The 16,093-nt window shown below is 56.1% G+C and overlaps 2 non-coding genes and 2 pseudogenes across 2 annotated transcripts; 3 read left to right on the top strand and 1 right to left on the bottom strand.

Annotated features, from left to right (window-relative positions):
• Nucleotides 1-8,701: 8,701 nt before the first annotated feature.
• On the top strand, nucleotides 8,702-8,820 carry LOC128772625 (5S ribosomal RNA). The gene has a single exon (XR_008416798.1). It is a non-coding gene; the product is annotated as a 5S ribosomal RNA (ribosomal RNA).
• Nucleotides 8,821-9,932: 1,112 nt separating this feature from the next.
• On the top strand, nucleotides 9,933-10,048 carry LOC128772629 (5S ribosomal RNA; annotated as a pseudogene).
• A 1,077-nt stretch (nucleotides 10,049-11,125) lies between these two features.
• LOC128772626 (5S ribosomal RNA) lies at nucleotides 11,126-11,244 on the top strand. The gene has a single exon (XR_008416799.1). It is a non-coding gene; the product is annotated as a 5S ribosomal RNA (ribosomal RNA).
• A 2,665-nt stretch (nucleotides 11,245-13,909) lies between these two features.
• On the bottom strand, nucleotides 13,910-14,028 carry LOC128772631 (5S ribosomal RNA; annotated as a pseudogene).
• Between the last annotated feature and the right edge of the window lie 2,065 nt (nucleotides 14,029-16,093).

The raw sequence follows: 16,093 nt of genomic DNA, 5'->3' as shown, positions 1-16,093 counted from the left end.
CTGCTACACCCAGGGCGACCTTTGACCCAGCCTCCAGAGGAAAGGACTAGGGTCCTACAGTCCACCTCTCTGGACACCTGGAATTATGATGAACTAACTTCAGTTAGTTTGACAATAACTAAAGAAGAAAAGTCTTCAGTGTTCTCCCATAATCATTTGTGTTACCAGCGGGTTTCTCCTGAGTTCCGTAAAATCATAAAGTGTCATCTAGCTTTGGTTCTCGATCAATGCTTCGCTGTGTTCTGAGATACTAGAGAAGGACTTGATACTTGCTGAAGCCTTTAGAGACTAGAGAGCTTTGGGGACTTGGGGCGGTGAGAGCTGGGATAAGGAAGGACATGTCAGAGCACTGTACACTGAGTCCAGAGCCCAAGTCCAATAACAGGCCAGGGTCCCCAGGCTCTTCATTTGGAAACAGGGGATTTATTTTGCTGGCTGACTGGAGGATGCCTCCTGAGTCACAAGTATACACTGGGGATGGACAAAGGGGAACGGTACAAACCTGAGATCCGTAGCACAGCTCTTGGGCGTGTAGGTTATGAGCTTTACTCAGGGACCTTCAAGGGCTACATTAGCTTAGGTTTAAGTTAGGTTAGGTTAAGTTAGGGTTAGAGTGCTGATTCTGTCTGGTGGTCTTCATGCCTGTGGCTGCAGTGCTAGCGCCGGACACCAGGGTACAGGCAGCCTCCTGTGTCAGGGGTACACACTGAGACTTGCTGGAGGAACGGAACAAGAGAAAGTTCATGTAGAGGTCATTCTGGAATCCCCCAGCCTCTGATACAACAGGAATCCCCATTAGTAGCAGTTATCTTCACAGAGTAAGCCCATTAAATCTAGACAGAGGGCTCCACGGTCCTTCAATTTCTTCATTCAGTAACTGCTCCAAGGACGTACTTTGTGCTAGGGGATCTTGTGGGCCTAACTTAAAGGCTGACAATGACAAAGCAGTCCCCGCCTGCCAGGTCTTCACAGTCTGGTGGGGAGATGAACGAAGGTATGAAAGACAAGACGTCCCAATAAAAAGGGAAGGGGTTCAAGGACTGTAGTAGAGAAAAAAAAGTGTGCTCTAAGGACAGCCTGGGGAGTCACTGGAGAGTATGTCACTGAAGTGACATTTGCTGGGGACAGAATGACAAGAGAGAACCACCGTGCCCATGTCTGCAATGTGTCAGGAGAAGATATTGCTGTGGCCAAGAATAGGAGACAAAATCGAGTGTGTCCAGAAACATTAGAAAGGTGGAAAATGTGGCTGTGGGATCTTGGGAGGGGAGAGGCAGGGAGGAGCCAGAGCATAGACCAGATGCTGGGACCTGGTAGACTATTAGGTTTCCATTCCTCTCTGACAGCATTACCTAGGTACTTTGAAACTTAAAGCTACAAATATTTAAAAGATCACAATTTTTGTAGGAGAGGAATCCAGTCACAGCATAGCTGTGTGACCCTGCCTCAAAGTCTCTATGAATCCAGGTTTGTGGTCTGAAGGGAGACTCAAAAGGGTGATACTTTCTTTTCAAGCTCACTCACACAGACAGTGTCAGAACTCAGTTGCAACTGAGAGCCTATTTCAATCTTTTGACTTGGAAACTTGCTTCTTACTCTCCTATATCATGTTCTCATATGGTAGCCCTTAACGCAAGGCTTGATTCCCCATTTCCAGGGTTAGCAGAGAGGCATAGGGAGCAAATGAGGACAGAGAGCAGAGAGAGAGAGAGAGAGACAAAAGAGAAAGAGATAGAGACAGAGAGAGAGAGAAAGAGGAGTAGACAGACATAGAGATGGAACAAACACGGGACAAAGCAAGAAGTGACAGAATTTCTGTCCTGAAATCTTGAAACTGACCTCCAATCACTAACAGCTTAGTGGTTTCACAAGGGGTGAAGTTTCCTGATTGGACACAGATCACTGTCTGTGTCCCTGGGGGATGTCCAGGAGAGTGTGTTCATCATGTTCACCCAGAACTGAAAACAGTGGCTACATTTTGGAAATGGCAGTGATAAACTTCCAGCCTCATCATTAGAAAAGTGAACATAGGACGATGAGTTTGGTGTAAATCTCATCCACAAAACTAGAAAAATAACTCATCACACTCCTGAAACTAGTCACCTTGTTGTGCACACATTCCTGAAATTAGACCCCTTGTTGTGCATTTGAGATTAGGACACTCATTTTTCAGTAGCGAGAGGGGCCTCAACTCTGTTACTGGAGAGTTATTGTTGCCATGATTTCAGTTGCCATCACCGTTGATTCCGGAAGGGAAGGGTCTGCTTCTGGAGACCAAAGCCAGGGATTAGGGATTTGCACAAAGACTTTCATGTAGGCATATGTCATCTCTATTTTTTCTCTAAGAGCCCTGAATGGGACACCTTCTCAGAGAGGATCCGATTCCTCTGGCAACACGACCATGATACAGCATTTAGAATGATGGTGTCAGAATGTCAACACTGTTGTCAAAACCATTTAATGGACCATGACCAAGTGTTTAGATTTCTGTTTCTTATTTTAATTTAAATTTTAGTTAACATATTGGTTTCAGAAGTCGAATTCAGTGAGTCATCACTTACAACACTCAGTGCTCATCACGAGTGCCCTCCTTAGGACCCACCACCCATCTAGCCCATCTCTCACCCACATCCCTCCATAAACTCTCAGTTTGTTCTTTATCATTAAAAGTCTACCTCTCTTCTAGGTGCATGTGTGGCTCAGTCGGTTGAGTGTCTGACTCCGGATCAGGTCATGATCTCACAGTCTGTGAGTTCGAGCCCTGCGTCAGGCTCTGTGCTGACAGCTCAGAGCCTGGAGTTGGCTTTGGATTCTGTGTCTCCCTCTCTCTCTGCCTCTCCCTGTTCAAGCTCTGTCTCTCTCTCTCTCTCTGTCAAAAATAAATAAGCATTAAAAAAATATATTTCATCGCACTGTGTGCTGACAGCTCAGAGCCTGGAGCATGCTTCTAATTCTGTGTCCCCCCCCCCCCCGCCCTTCCCCGGCTCATGCTCTGTCTCTCTCTGTCTCAGCAATAAACATTAAAAAAAATTTTTGTCTACCTCTCTTCTCTTCCTCACCTTCTCATATGTTAAATTACACACGCTAGTGAAATTGTGATATTTGTCTTTCTCAGTTGGACTCATTTAGTTTAGCATAATACATTCTAGTTCCATCCACATAGTTGCAAATGGCTATGCACTCTCAGTTGATGGCTGAGTAATATTCTCATCAATATAAAACCTGCACAGTGAAGGAAACAATGAACAAAAAAGCAGCACCCAGCATGGGGGAAGATATTTGCAAGACACTTATCTGATAAAGGGTTAAGATCCAAAATCTAGAAGCAACTTATCAAACTCAGCACCTCCCCCCAAAAAAACCCAGTTATGAAATGGGCAGAAGACATGAATAGACCCTTTCACAAAGAAGACTTCCTGATGGTTAACAGACATATGGAAAGATGCTCAACATCACTCTGCATTAAGGAATGCAAAGCAAAACCATGACGGGAGACCATCTCACACCTGTTAGAATGGCTACAATTAACCACACAAGAAAAAACAATTGGTGAGATTTGGAGAAAGGGGAACACTCTTGCAGTGCTGGTCACAATACAAACTGGTGCAGCCACTCTGTTATGACTTTTTAAAGAAGCAACTTTAGCAAGCACTCCTCCTTCTATGGCTACTTTTTCTCATTTATGTGTACTATTAAGGGCATTGGCAGCAGGTGAAGATTTTTCCTTAGGAGGAGTAGGGTAAAAAAAATTGAAAACCTGGGGCACCTGGGTGGCTCAGTTGGTTAAGCAGCCGACTTCAGTCAGGTCATGATCTCACCGTCCGTGAGTTCGAGCCCCGTGTCGGGCTCTGTGCTGACAGCTCAGAGCCTGGAGACTGTTTCAGATTCTGTGTCTCCATCTCTCTCTGACCTTCCCCCATTCATGCTCTGTCTCTCTCTGTCTCAAAAATGAATAAACATTAAAAAAATTTTTTTTAAATTGAAAACCAATGTAAATGGATATTTAAAGATATGAAGTAAGGTTTACCCAGTTGAAATGAAAACAAGAATAAAAACAGAAACAAAACAGTTTGCCCAACAAAAAAGCCAAACTCACATTGTGATTCCACTCTCTGAAAATAATGCTTATATGTAGAAAAATAGTGTAGGCTGTGATTGTCCTTGAATGTCAGGATTTTTATTTCCTTCATTATCCTTATTTTGTCTTTCCAAATAACACAGAAAGCTACCGACAAATGTAACCTGGTTTGGTTAAGCTGCTTCAAAATCAAAGGAAAGTCAATAAGGAAGATGACCCAATGGAGGTTTCCAAAGAGAATGACTTGATTGTCACAGGAATAGAGAAGCCCTTGGAAAAACGAAAGAGGCCTAGAAGATTTCTGCCACAATGCTATAATTTGGTGAGACAAATTACTTGGTCCTCTCCAGTTTAAACAAGTTCTAGGAAATAAATACACAGGAGATTATAAAACTTTTGTTCAGTATACAAACACACTTTTCCAAAAGCTTTAATGCATTCCTTTGCAAGACCTTCGTGCTAAGCTTTCCTTTTGGAGGAATTTTCCTTTGAAGTGCAAGTCTCTGCTCTAAATGACCCATGCTGTGCTCTCCATCCCTACTAACCACATGGACCCCCTTTTCACCTGTTTTCTTCATTGGCAGTGATCCCCACATGGGCACAGATCACATTTTGTCCCGGTCACTAATGAAGATATAGTGCTGGACACAGAGGAAGGATGGGTGGCCTTTAAAGGAATTCATACAAAATGAACCTGTATTTGACGCGTCATGAGCGTCAAAACTACAGGCCCAGGATGGCACGCACGGAGTATTTCCCGCTAACCTTCCATTGTTAAGCTGCCTTTGTCTCTCTGAAAACATTGTCATCCTCATTCTTCTTCAATGCCTGCACAACTACTGCTAAATATTTCTGCACAGGAAAGAGAGGAATCTGTGCAATGTGACTTAGAGGACACTGTAACTTCTTTGAAGGTAGTTCTTTTTTTTTTTTTAATTTTTTTTAACGTTCATTCATCTTTAGAGACAGAGAGAGATACAGCATTAGCAGAGAAGGGGCAGAGAGAGAAGGAGACATAAGCTCTGAGCTATCAGCACAAGGCCCAACACAGGGCTCGAACTCACAGATGGCGAGATCATGATTTGAACCTGTCAGACACACAACTCACTGAGCCGCCCATACGCGCCCCCCCCCCCCCCAAGGTAGTTCTGAAGCCACAGCAGGCCTGGCAAGGGAGCCATAACTACAATCTCATGTAATGCACCTACTAAATGATTGGACAGGTACTCATTTCATTTACTTTCTTTTTCAAATTGTATTTTTTTGTTGTTTCTTAGATTTCAAAAGGTTAATACAAATAGTTAATTAGTCTCAGGGACCAAATATTACCCAGTGTGCATTTTGGCAGGTACACATTTCAATCCCCTTCACGTGCTGCAAAAACTACCCAACCAACCACCTTCCCTCTAGTACTATCAAACTGTTCTAATACTAGGGTCTGTTACTTGATAGTCTATTGCTCTCCTTTTCTCGCTTTCTCTCTCTTTCTCTTTCTCTCTCGCTCTCTTCTCACTCTCTCTTATTTCCGGTGATTCTTTGCTTCTAACCCATAAATAATTACATTATTGCAAAGTACTTCTATATTTCTGACAAAATTCATTATCAAAATTGTTAAATTCATCAAACTATTACAAGTTGAAACGTTACACTCTTCACTGGGCTGCATAATATATATCCTACAGGCTCACCCAGGAATAAAACAAACCCTTATGGCACCCATAAAAGACCTAGATGGATGCTCAGTGGGAAGAAGGTGCAAGCTACCAGGGACATTCGGCCAGCCTGGCCTTACACCCCTGCAGATACTCATCAACTCCTGCCCACCCTAGTGCTGGAACAGCACGCCAGCTGGCCTTTCCCTCCCATCTGCCCCACCTGGCTCAAATCCAACCCGGAAACCTCATCTTGCCCAGAGAACATCACCAGCCCAAGCCCACTACCTTAGCTGCATCCTGTGAATGGCCAGAGATCTGGGGATGAGGGCTTCGAGGGAGAGAACAGGTCCAAGACCCAAGGAACACAGGCCTGTGGCAGACTCTGAGTCTGGGGTGTGCATGCACTTACCGCCCCTCCTGGGTCCTAGTATCCATCCATCCAGCCCCCAAACTCCAGCCCACAGTCCCCAACACCCAACCTCCGACACCCGGGTGGAGCGCACTACCCTCCATGCAGGTGCTAGGGGTGTGTCAAGGAACATGCAAAACAGGGATGGGGATAGAAGCCCGTGCAGTGGGATTTGGCCCAGGGATGACAGCGGAGTGGGGAGCGGCCCCCTGTGACATATGGTGGGTTGTGTGATCCAGACCAGACGGCTGGGCAGGCCTGGGAGGGGCCGAGAAAGCAGTGACTGGGGTGTGCTTGGCCCCAGGAGCACTGCACCCTGGGAAGTAAGACAGTGAGGAAGGGGCGCAGGCGGGCACCAAAGCAGAGGTGAAAGAGGACAAAGGTAAAAGGCAAAAGCCTACAGCACGCTTTGTTCCCTCAAGGGCTCCCATCCAAGTACTAATGAAGCCCAAAACTGCTTAGGTTCTGATAACAATAGAGATCTGGCACATTCAGGGAAGTATGGCATAAGACACAAGAGGCTGCCACTGGGCGCCTCAAGAGCCTTCTCCACGCCCCTAAAACCCAGTACGTGCAACTCTTCACCCGTGCACCTGTCTGCCTGCCTCCCTGCCACTGTGCTGGCCAGCCTGCCTCCCACCGACTTCCTCTGCTGGCACCAAGTGGGTGGCAGAGGCCGCGCAACAGGCCCCTGGCAACCCGGAGTGGCGAAAGCCCTGGCTGTCTCTGAAACTGGTACTCTTGCAGGCTGCTCCGGCTTGGTCCCACGTCCACCTCCGCCTTCATCCCACACCTCACCGCACTGCATGGCACTGCACCTCACAGCAACTCAGCAAACCACACCACCCCACTCCACCACACCCCACACAACCCCACACCACACCAAAGCACAGCACACCACACCACGCCCCACTGCTTATGTGAAATGTGTGGGAGCGAGCAGGAGCATCCTCCCGGGCAGGCCTTAGGGGCCCCCCGGATTCTCAGGGCCTCCTCTCCACCCTAAGGAAGCCCCCCACCTGGCCTATCCCTCCCTTCAGCCCCATCTGGCTCAAACGCAAACTGGAGGCCCAAGCATCCCCAGAGAATATCACCAACCAAAGCCCGCTGCCCTAGATGGGCCTTGTGAATTGCCAGGGGCTCTGGGGATGAGGGCTCCGAGGGAGGGAAGAGGTCCAGGAACCATGCAGCCCAGGCCTGTGGCATAGTTGGAGTCTGTGTCCCTCATGCCCCTTCTTTGTCCTCAGATACATGCACCCCAGCCCCCACCGTCCAGCCCCCAGCCCCTGGACCCCGGACCCAGGAACCTGGACTTTGGAAACAAGTCCCACCTGCACTCCAAGCGGTGTAGGTGGTATGTCAGGAAAGGTGCAAAGCTAGGGTGTGGATTCAAGCCCGTGCAGTGGGATTTGGCCTGGTTTTGGGAGTGGGGGGCAGGGAGCGGGACCCTTGTGAGGTGAGCTGGGGTGTGCAAGGCAGGCCAGGCCCCTGGGCTGAACAGGGAGGGGCTGAGGGATTCCTGGTTGGTTTGAGATTGGCACCAGGAGCGCAGCTCCCTGGTCAGGGAGGGAGAGGACCTGGGCTGGAGCCAAAGGAGAGGTGAAGGAGGTCAAAGTCAAAAGGCAAAGCCTACAGCACCCGGTATTCCCAGACGGTCTCCCATCAAAGTACTAACCAGGCCCGAAAGTCCTTAGCTTCCGAGACAAAACAATCAGGCGGATTCAGGATAGTATGTCCCTAAAGGCTATCCGCTTCTGCTTGGTGCCTAAAGAGAATGGCCCTCGCCTCCCAAGACCAGAGCGTGTCCCACAACACACGTGAAGCTGCCTGCCAGCCTTCCTGTCAGCTGGACGGACTGCCTCCTGCCGTGTTCCTCCGAGGGCACCGGGAACCAGGAGTGGGTGGGAGGGCAGGTGGCGCAGCGAGACCCCAGACTCCGACTCCGCCACACGCCTGGGCTCCCTGGGTCCTGGACCTCTCCCCTCCCTCTAGCCCTAATCCCCAGGGACCCTGGCATTTCGCGAGGCCCAGGTAGGGCAGCGGGCTCGGGCTGGTGATGTTCTCTGGGGGCGCTGGAGCCTCTGGGGTGGCTTGGCACCAGGTGGGGCAGACTGGAGGGAAAGGCCGGGTGGCTGGCTGCGTTCGCCCTGGGGCTGGGGAGGAGGCGCTGAGACCCCGGCGGGGCGGGTCCGGAAGACACGGCCGGCAGGATGCCCCACGCTCGCTTCCACCCTCTTGCCAGGGAGCAGCCCGACGTGGTGCGGTGCGGTGCGGTGCGGGATGCAGCGGAGGCGGGCGTGGGGGCAAGCCGGGAGCAGCCTGCAAGAGTCCCGGGATCGGAGAACGCCGGGGCTTGCGCCACAGCGCATTGCCAGGGTCCTCTTGCGCGGCCTCAGCCACCCGCCCGGGGCCCGCGGCGGAGGGCGGTGGCAGTCAGGCAGACAGGCAGGCATGCAGGCAGGCAGAAGGGCAGGCAGGTGCGTGCATGGGTGAAGCGCGGCACCCGCCGGGCTTGGGACGCGTGGAGCAGGCTCTTGAGGCGCCCAGCGGCGTACCGGCGTCTACGGCCATACCACCCCGAACGCCCCCGATCTCGTCTGATCTCTGAAGCTAAGCAGGGTCGGGCCTGGTTAGTACTAGGATGGGAGACCGCCTGGGAATATCGGGTGCTGTAGGCTTTTTTGCCTTTGGCCTTTGGCCTCCTTGACCTCTCCTTTGGCGCGCGCCGCCCCTCCCCCCTCACCCCTTCCCTCCCTGTGTCCCTCTCTCCACTGGGAGCGCGGCTCCTGGGGCCAAACACACCCCAGCCACTGCTCCCTCAGCCCCTCGCGCAACAGCAAGGCGGCCTGGCCTGGTCCGGCCCCGCCCCGCCCCGCCCCGCCCCCCGAGCCCGCTCACCCCACGGCACTTCACAAGGGGCACGCTCCCCGCTCCCCGCACCCGGCCAGATCCCACTGCACCGGCTGGAAGCCACGCCCCAGCTTTGCACCTTTCCTGACACACCACCCACACCGGCACCCGGCACCCGCACGGAGGGCGGGGGGTGCGGTGAGGGCAGGAACGGGGGCTGGCGCCTGGGATCTGGAGGGTGGGGGCTGGGTGGGTGGATAGGAGAACCCAGGAGCGGGCGGGCGGGGCAGCGAGACCCCAGACTCGGACTCCGGACTCCGCCACACGCCTGGGCTCCCTGGGTCCTGGACCTCTCCCTTCCCTGGAGCCCTCATCCCCAGGGCCCCTGGCATTTCGCCAGGCGCAGCTAGGGCAGCGGGCTCGGGCTGGTGATGTTCTCTGGGGGCGCTGGGGCCCCCGGGGTGGCTTGGCACCAGGTGGGGCAGACGGCAGGGAAAGGCCGGGTGGCTGGCTGCACTCGCCCTGGGGCTGGGGAGGAGGCGCTGAGACCCCGGCGGGGCGGGCCCGGAAGGCACGGCCAGCCGGCCGGATGCCCCACCCTCGCTTCCACCCTCTTGCCAGGGAGCAGCCCGACGTGGTGCGGTGCGGTGCGGTGCGGTGCGGTGCGGTGCGGTGCCGTGCGGTACTGTGAGGCATGGAAGCGGAGGCGGGCGTGGGGCCAGGCCGGGAGCAGGCTGCAAGAGTCCCGGGATGGGAGAACGCCGGGGCTTGCGCCACAGCGCGTTGCCAGGGTCCTCTTGCGCGGCCTCAGCCACCCGCCCGGGGCCCGCGGCGGAGTGCGGCGGCAGGCAGGCAGGTGCGTGCACGGGTGAAGCGCGGCACCCGCTGGGCTTGGGACCCGTGGAGCAGGCTCTTGAGGCGCCCGGCGGCAGCCGCCGGCGTCTAGGGCCATACCACCCCGAACGCGCCCGATCTCTGATCTCGGAAGCTAAGCAGGGCCGGGCCTGGTTAGTACTTGGATGGGAGACCGCCTGGGAATATCGGGTGCTGTAGGCTTTTTTGCCTTTGGCCTCCTTGACCGCTCCTTTGGCGCGCGCCGCCGCTCCCCCCTCCCCCCTCCCTCCCTGTGTCCCTCTCTCCCCTGGGAGCGCGGCTCCTGGGGCCAAACACACCCCAGCCACTGCTCCCTCAGCCCCTCGCGCAAAAGCAAGGCGGCCTGGCCTGGTCCGGCCCCGTCCCGCCCCGCCCCCCGAGCCCGCACACCCCATGGCACTTCACAAGGGGCACGCTCCCCGCTCCCCGCACCCGGCCAGATCCCACTGCACCGGCTGGAAGCCACGCCCCAGCTTTGCACCTTTCCTGACACACCACCCACACCGGCACCCGGCACCCGCACGGAGGGTGGGGGGTGCGGTGAGGGCAGGAACGGGGGCTGGCGCCTGGGAACTGGAGGGTGGGGGCTGGGTGGGTGGATAGGAGAACCCAGGAGCGGGCGGGCGGGGCAGCGAGACCCCAGATTCGGACTCCGCCACACGCCTGGGCTCCCTGGGTCCTGGACCTCTCCCCTCCCTCTAGCCCTAATCCCCAGGGCCCCTGGCATTTCGCCAGGCGCAGCTAGGGCAGCGGGCTCGGGCTGGTGATGTTCTCTGGGGGCGCTGGGGCCCCCGGGGTGGCTTGGCACCAGGTGGGGCAGACGGCAGGGAAAGGCCGGGTGGCTGGCTGCGCTTGCCCTGGGGCTGGGGAGGAGGCGCTGAGACCCCGGCGGGGCGGGCCCGGAAGGCACGGCCGGCCGGCCGGATGCCCCACGCTCGCTTCCACCCTCTTGCCAGGGAGCAGCCCGACGTGGTGCGGGGCGGTGCGGTGCGGTGCCGTGCGGTACTGTGCGGGATGGAAGCGGAGGCGGGCGTGGGGCTAGGTTGGGAGCAGCCTGCAAGAGTCCCGGGATGGGAGAACGCCGGGGCTTGCGCCACAGCGCGTTGCCAGGGTCCTCTTGCGCGGCCTCCGCCACCCGCCCGGGGCCCGCGGCGGAGTGCGGCGGCAGGCAGGCAGGTGCGTGCACAGGTGAAGCGCGGCACCCGCTGGGCTTGGGACCCGTGGAGCAGGCTCTTGAGGAGCCCGGCGGCAGCCGCCGGCGTCTAAGGCCATACCACCCCGAACGCGCCCGATCTCGTCTGATCTCGGAAGCTAAGCAGGGTCGGGCCTGGTTAGTACTTGGATGGGAGACCGCCTGGGAATATCGGGTGCTGTAGGCTTTTTTGCCTTTGGCCTTTGGCCTCCTTGACCGCTCCTTTGGCGCGCGCCGCCGCTCCCCCCTCCCCCCCCCTCCCTCCCTGTGTCCCTCTCTCCCCCGGGAGCGCGGCTCCTGGGGCCAAACACACCCCAGCCACTGCTCCCTCAGCCCCTCGCGCAACAGCAAGGCGATCTGGCCTGGTCCGGCCCCGCCCCGCCCCGCCCCCCGAGCCCGCACACCCCATGGCACTTCACAAGGGGCACGCTCCCCGCTCCCCGCACCCGGCCAGATCCCACTGCACCGGCTGGAAGCCACGCCCCAGCTTTGCACCTTGCCTGACACACCACCCACACCGGCACCCGGCACCCGCACGGAGGGCGGGGGCGGGGGGGGGACGGGGGGTGCGGTGAGGGCAGGAACGGGGGCTGGCGCCTGGGGACTGGAGGGTGGGGGCTGGGTGGGTGGATAGGAGAACCCAGGAGCGGGCGGGCGGGGCAGCGAGACCTCAGACTCGGACTCCGCCACATGCCTGGGTTCCCTGGTTCCTGGACCTCTCCCCTCCCTAGATCCCTCATACCCAGGGCTCCTAGCATTTCACGAGGCCTAGCTAGGGCAGCGGGCTCGGGCTGGTGATGTTCTCTGGGGGCGTTGGGGCCTCCGGGGTGGGTTTGCATCCGGTGGGGCATAGGGCACCTCTTTCGCAGCCTCCGTCACCACCTGGCATGTGGGGGAGATAATGCGCTGTGGCGCAAGCCCCGGCGTTCTCCGATTCCGGGTCTCTTGCAGGCTGCTCCCGGCTTGGCCCCACGCCCGCCTCCGCTTCCATCCCGCACCGCACCGCAAAGCACTGCACCGCACCGCAAAGCACTGCACCGCACCACACCACCCTGGGCTGCTCACTGGGAAGAGGGTGGAAGCGAGCATGGGGTGTCTGGTCGGCCGTGCCTTCTGGCCTGCCCTGTCGGCTTCTCAGAGCGTCCTCTCCAGCCCTAGAGCGAGCGCAGCCAGCTGCCTGGCCTTTCCCTCCTGCCTGCCCCCCTGGTTCAAACCCACCGCGGAGCCCCAACGCCCCCAGAGAACATCATCAGGGGTGATGTGGGTGCTGTTTCAGGGAAGGTGCAGAGCTGGGGTGTGGATTCTAGCGGGTGCAGTTGGATTTGGCCTGGTGTGGGGAGCGGGGAGTCGGCCCCTTGACAGGTGCCCTGGTGTGTGCAAGTCAGGCCAGGCAGCTGGGCTGAACTGGGAGGGGCTGAGGGAGCCCTGGCTGGGTTGATTTTGGCCCCTGGAGCGCCTCTCCCTGGTCAGGGAGGGAGGGGGTGTGGGCTGGCACCAGGAAGAGGTCAAGGATGTCAAAGGCAAAACGGAAAAGCCTACAGCACCCTGTAATCCCAGAGGGTCTCCCATCCAAGTACTAACCAGGCCCGACCCTGCATAGCTTCCAACACAAGAGGAGATCCGGCTTTTTCAGGATAGTTTGTCCCCAAAAGCTACCCGCTGCCGCCAGGCGCCTATGGAGGCTGGTCCTCGCCTTCCAAACCCAGCGCGTGCCTCCTTCACCCGTGAACCTGCCTTCCAGCCTGCCTGTCTTCTTGACTGCCTGCCTCCCGCTGCCATCCTCCTAGGGCCCCGGGTCGGTGGCGAGGGCCGCGCAACAGGCCCCTGGCACCCCGGAGTGGTGCAAGTCCTGGCGCTCTCTGATCCCGGTACTCTTGCAGGCTGCTCCGGCTTGCTCCCACACCAACCTCCCCCTCCATCCCACAGGTCATGGCACCGCATGGCACCGCACATCGCAGCATCTCTGCACACCACACCACACCACCCCTCACCACACCACACCACACCACAGCAAACCACACCGAAGAAAAGCACACCACACCAAGTCCCGCTGCTCACTGCAAAATGGGTGGGAGCGAGCAGCAGCATCCGCCAGGCCAGGCCTTAGGGCCCCCCCGGATTCTCAGCACCTCCTCTCCACCCTCGGGCAGCCCCCCACCTGGCCATTCCCTCCCGTCTGCCGCCACCTGGCTCAAACGCAAACCGGAGCCCCCAGAGTCCCCAGACAACATCACCACACAACGCCCGCTCCCCTAGCTGGGTCTTGTGAATTGCCAGGGGCTCAGGGGTTGAGGGCTCCGAGGGAGGGAAGAGGCCCAGGACCCAGGCAGCCCAGGCCTGTGGCATGGTCGGAGTGTGGTGTCTCTGTGTCCCTCCCGCCCCTTCTTTGTCCTCGCATCCACGCACCCCAGCCCCCACCCTGCAGCCCCAGGCCCCAGCCCCCACCCTCCAGCCCCCAGCCCCCAGGCCCCAGGCCCCAGCCCCCGGATCCCTGACCCTGGAACCGGTCCCGCCTGCCCTCAGTGCGGGTGTAGGTGGTGTGTCAGGGAAGGTGCAAAGCTGGGGTGTGGCTTCAAGCCCATGCAGTGGGATTTGGTGGGATGCGGGGAGCGGGGAGCGTGCCCCTTGTCAAGTGCCGTGGGGTGTGCGGGCCCCTGGGGGGGTGGGGCGGGTCAGGGCGGAGCCAGGCCCTGCCAGGCCGCTTTGGTGGCCCGGGAGGGGCTGAGAGAGCAGTGGCTGGGGTGTGTTTGGCCCCAGGAGCCCAGCTCCCTGGGGAGAGAAGGACACAGGGAGGGAGGGGGGGCAGATGGGCGCCAAAAGAGAGGTCAAGGAGGCCAAAGGCCAAAGGCCAAAGCCTACAGCACCCGGTGTTCCCAGGCGGTCTCCCATCCAAGTGCTAACCAGGCCCGACCCTGCTTAGCTGCGGAGAGAAGACCGGGTCGGGCGCGTTCAGGGTGGTATGGCCGAAGATGCCAGCGGCTGCCGCTGGGCGCTTCAAGACACTGCTCCACGCGTCCCAAGCCCAGCGGGTGCCGCGCTTCTCCCATGCACGCGCCGGCCTGCCTACCTGCCTGCCAGCCTGCCTGCCTGCCTGCCTGCCTGCCGCCTCCCTCCGCCGCGGGCCCCGGGGCGGGTGGCGGAGGCCGCGCAAGAGGACCCTGGCAACGCGCTGTGGCGCAAGCCCCGGCGTTCTCCGATCCCGGGACTCTTGCAGCCTGCTCCCGGCATGCCCCACGCCCGCCTCCGCTTCCATCCCGTACTGCACCGCACCGCACCTCGCAGCCCCGCATCACACCGCACTGCACCACACCACGCTGGGCTGCTCACTGTGAAGAGGGTGGAAGCGAGCGTGGGGCATCAGGCCGGTCGTGCCTTCCGGGTCCGCCCCGCCGGGTTCTCAGCGCCTCCTCCCCAGCCCTAGGGCGAGCGCAGCCAGCCACGGGGGCGTTCCCTCCCGTCTGCCCCACCTGGTGCCAAGCCACCCCGGAGCCCCCAGCGCCCCCAGAGAACATCACCACTGTTCTTCATCACCACTGGTGCTTCACTGGTTCATTAATTTGCCATCTAACGAATTCTAGTGTGAACAGTTCGCAACCGGTTACTAAGTTTTCATTGGAGACTAAGGTTCTAAACGTTAAAATTCTGCTAAGTGTACTTAAGATGGATGGAAATAAGGAAAGCAGCTCGGTATGTTGGACAATAGGAGGTATGTAAGAAAGATACAAAGAACGGAAATCTGTATTTCGTGGAGGGTAAAGGAAAGTAACTTTGTGCTGTCTTAGATGGGTTGTTTGGAGAGAAATGACTTGGGACAAAATCTGAAGGAAAGGAAAGTTGTAGTAGTTTCATGAAGGGAAATCGTTGGAAAGGAATTTTATGGGTGGTAAGGATGGACTAAGGTTGCCATGGATGGATTTTACATCTACACTGGTATAAGATAATAATCCTGCTTTCCTCTCTTTTGGAAAGACCATGGTTTCTTGGATTGTTGATCTGGTCTTGATAAGATATGTACACAACATTTTGTTCTTTTGTTGGTTTTTTCCTTTCTCTTTTGTCTGCCAGGAAAACCAAATCTTTAGGTACGGTCTTTGTCAAGCCTTTGATGACTTAAAGTGAAAACTTCTCAACGGTAAAGGAGCTAGGTTTTGCTAACAGCTATATAATTTTCCATACTTGCCTTTGTTATCTCTTCTTGCCATGTGGGTTAAATCAATAATTTAAAGTTTAACATTTGTAATGATCTGGAATCCTATTTACAATGTGCTCCATCACTTCCTAAAGCTTGAACAAACTTTCCCAAGATTTCAATTGTAAATGAAGTCTTTTGGCCAAGTAGGCCTTTTTATGTGGCATGAATGCTAAGTTACTTGGAGAAGCATTGTCAAGCAATGGTAACCCTTAGATACTGTTGCTTGGGTTAATGCTGTAACTGCTCAAAGGTATATGCAGTTCCTAAAGTTTTAATTTGTTCTGCTCTAAGGTCCTCCCTTGATATTCTTTGTATCAAAGTGTTATGTGCCACAGAAATAACCCAATTCTCTTGTCAATTGCGTCAACCTGAAGTCTCATCAGATCTTTAACAATGTCCATTTCTGAGATTTTATCACTTGGAATTGTTCTTATTCTCTCACAGAACATATTTCATCTTCTGGGAGATTCACAAAAAAGGACTTTTACGACAAATGCAGGTATTTTAGATCTTTCAGGTTCCTACTAAAAAAGGTAAGAAGTCAAATAATTGTCAATTAGCTACCGGTTACAAAAAATTCAAATTTAATGTTTGGAATGTTTATTTATTTTTGAAAGACAGAGAGAGAGAGAAAGAGAGAGACAGAGAGAGACAGAGAGAGAGAGAGAGAGAGAGAGAGAGGAGAGAATGAGTCTGGAAGGGGCAGAGAGAGACTGAGGGAGAGAGAATGTGAAGCAGGCTCCAGGCTCTGAGCTTTCAGCACAGAACGCGACAAGGGGCTGGAACTCAGGAACCCTGAGATTCGTGACATGAGCCAACGTTGGAAGCTTAACCCACTGAGCCA

This window comes from Panthera pardus, unplaced genomic scaffold (genome assembly GCF_024362965.1).
Source record: "Panthera pardus isolate Hobbes unplaced genomic scaffold, ASM2436296v1 HiC_scaffold_22, whole genome shotgun sequence".
Lineage (NCBI taxonomy): Eukaryota > Metazoa > Chordata > Mammalia > Carnivora > Felidae > Panthera > Panthera pardus.
This window is presented reverse-complemented; position numbering and strand designations above follow the sequence as displayed.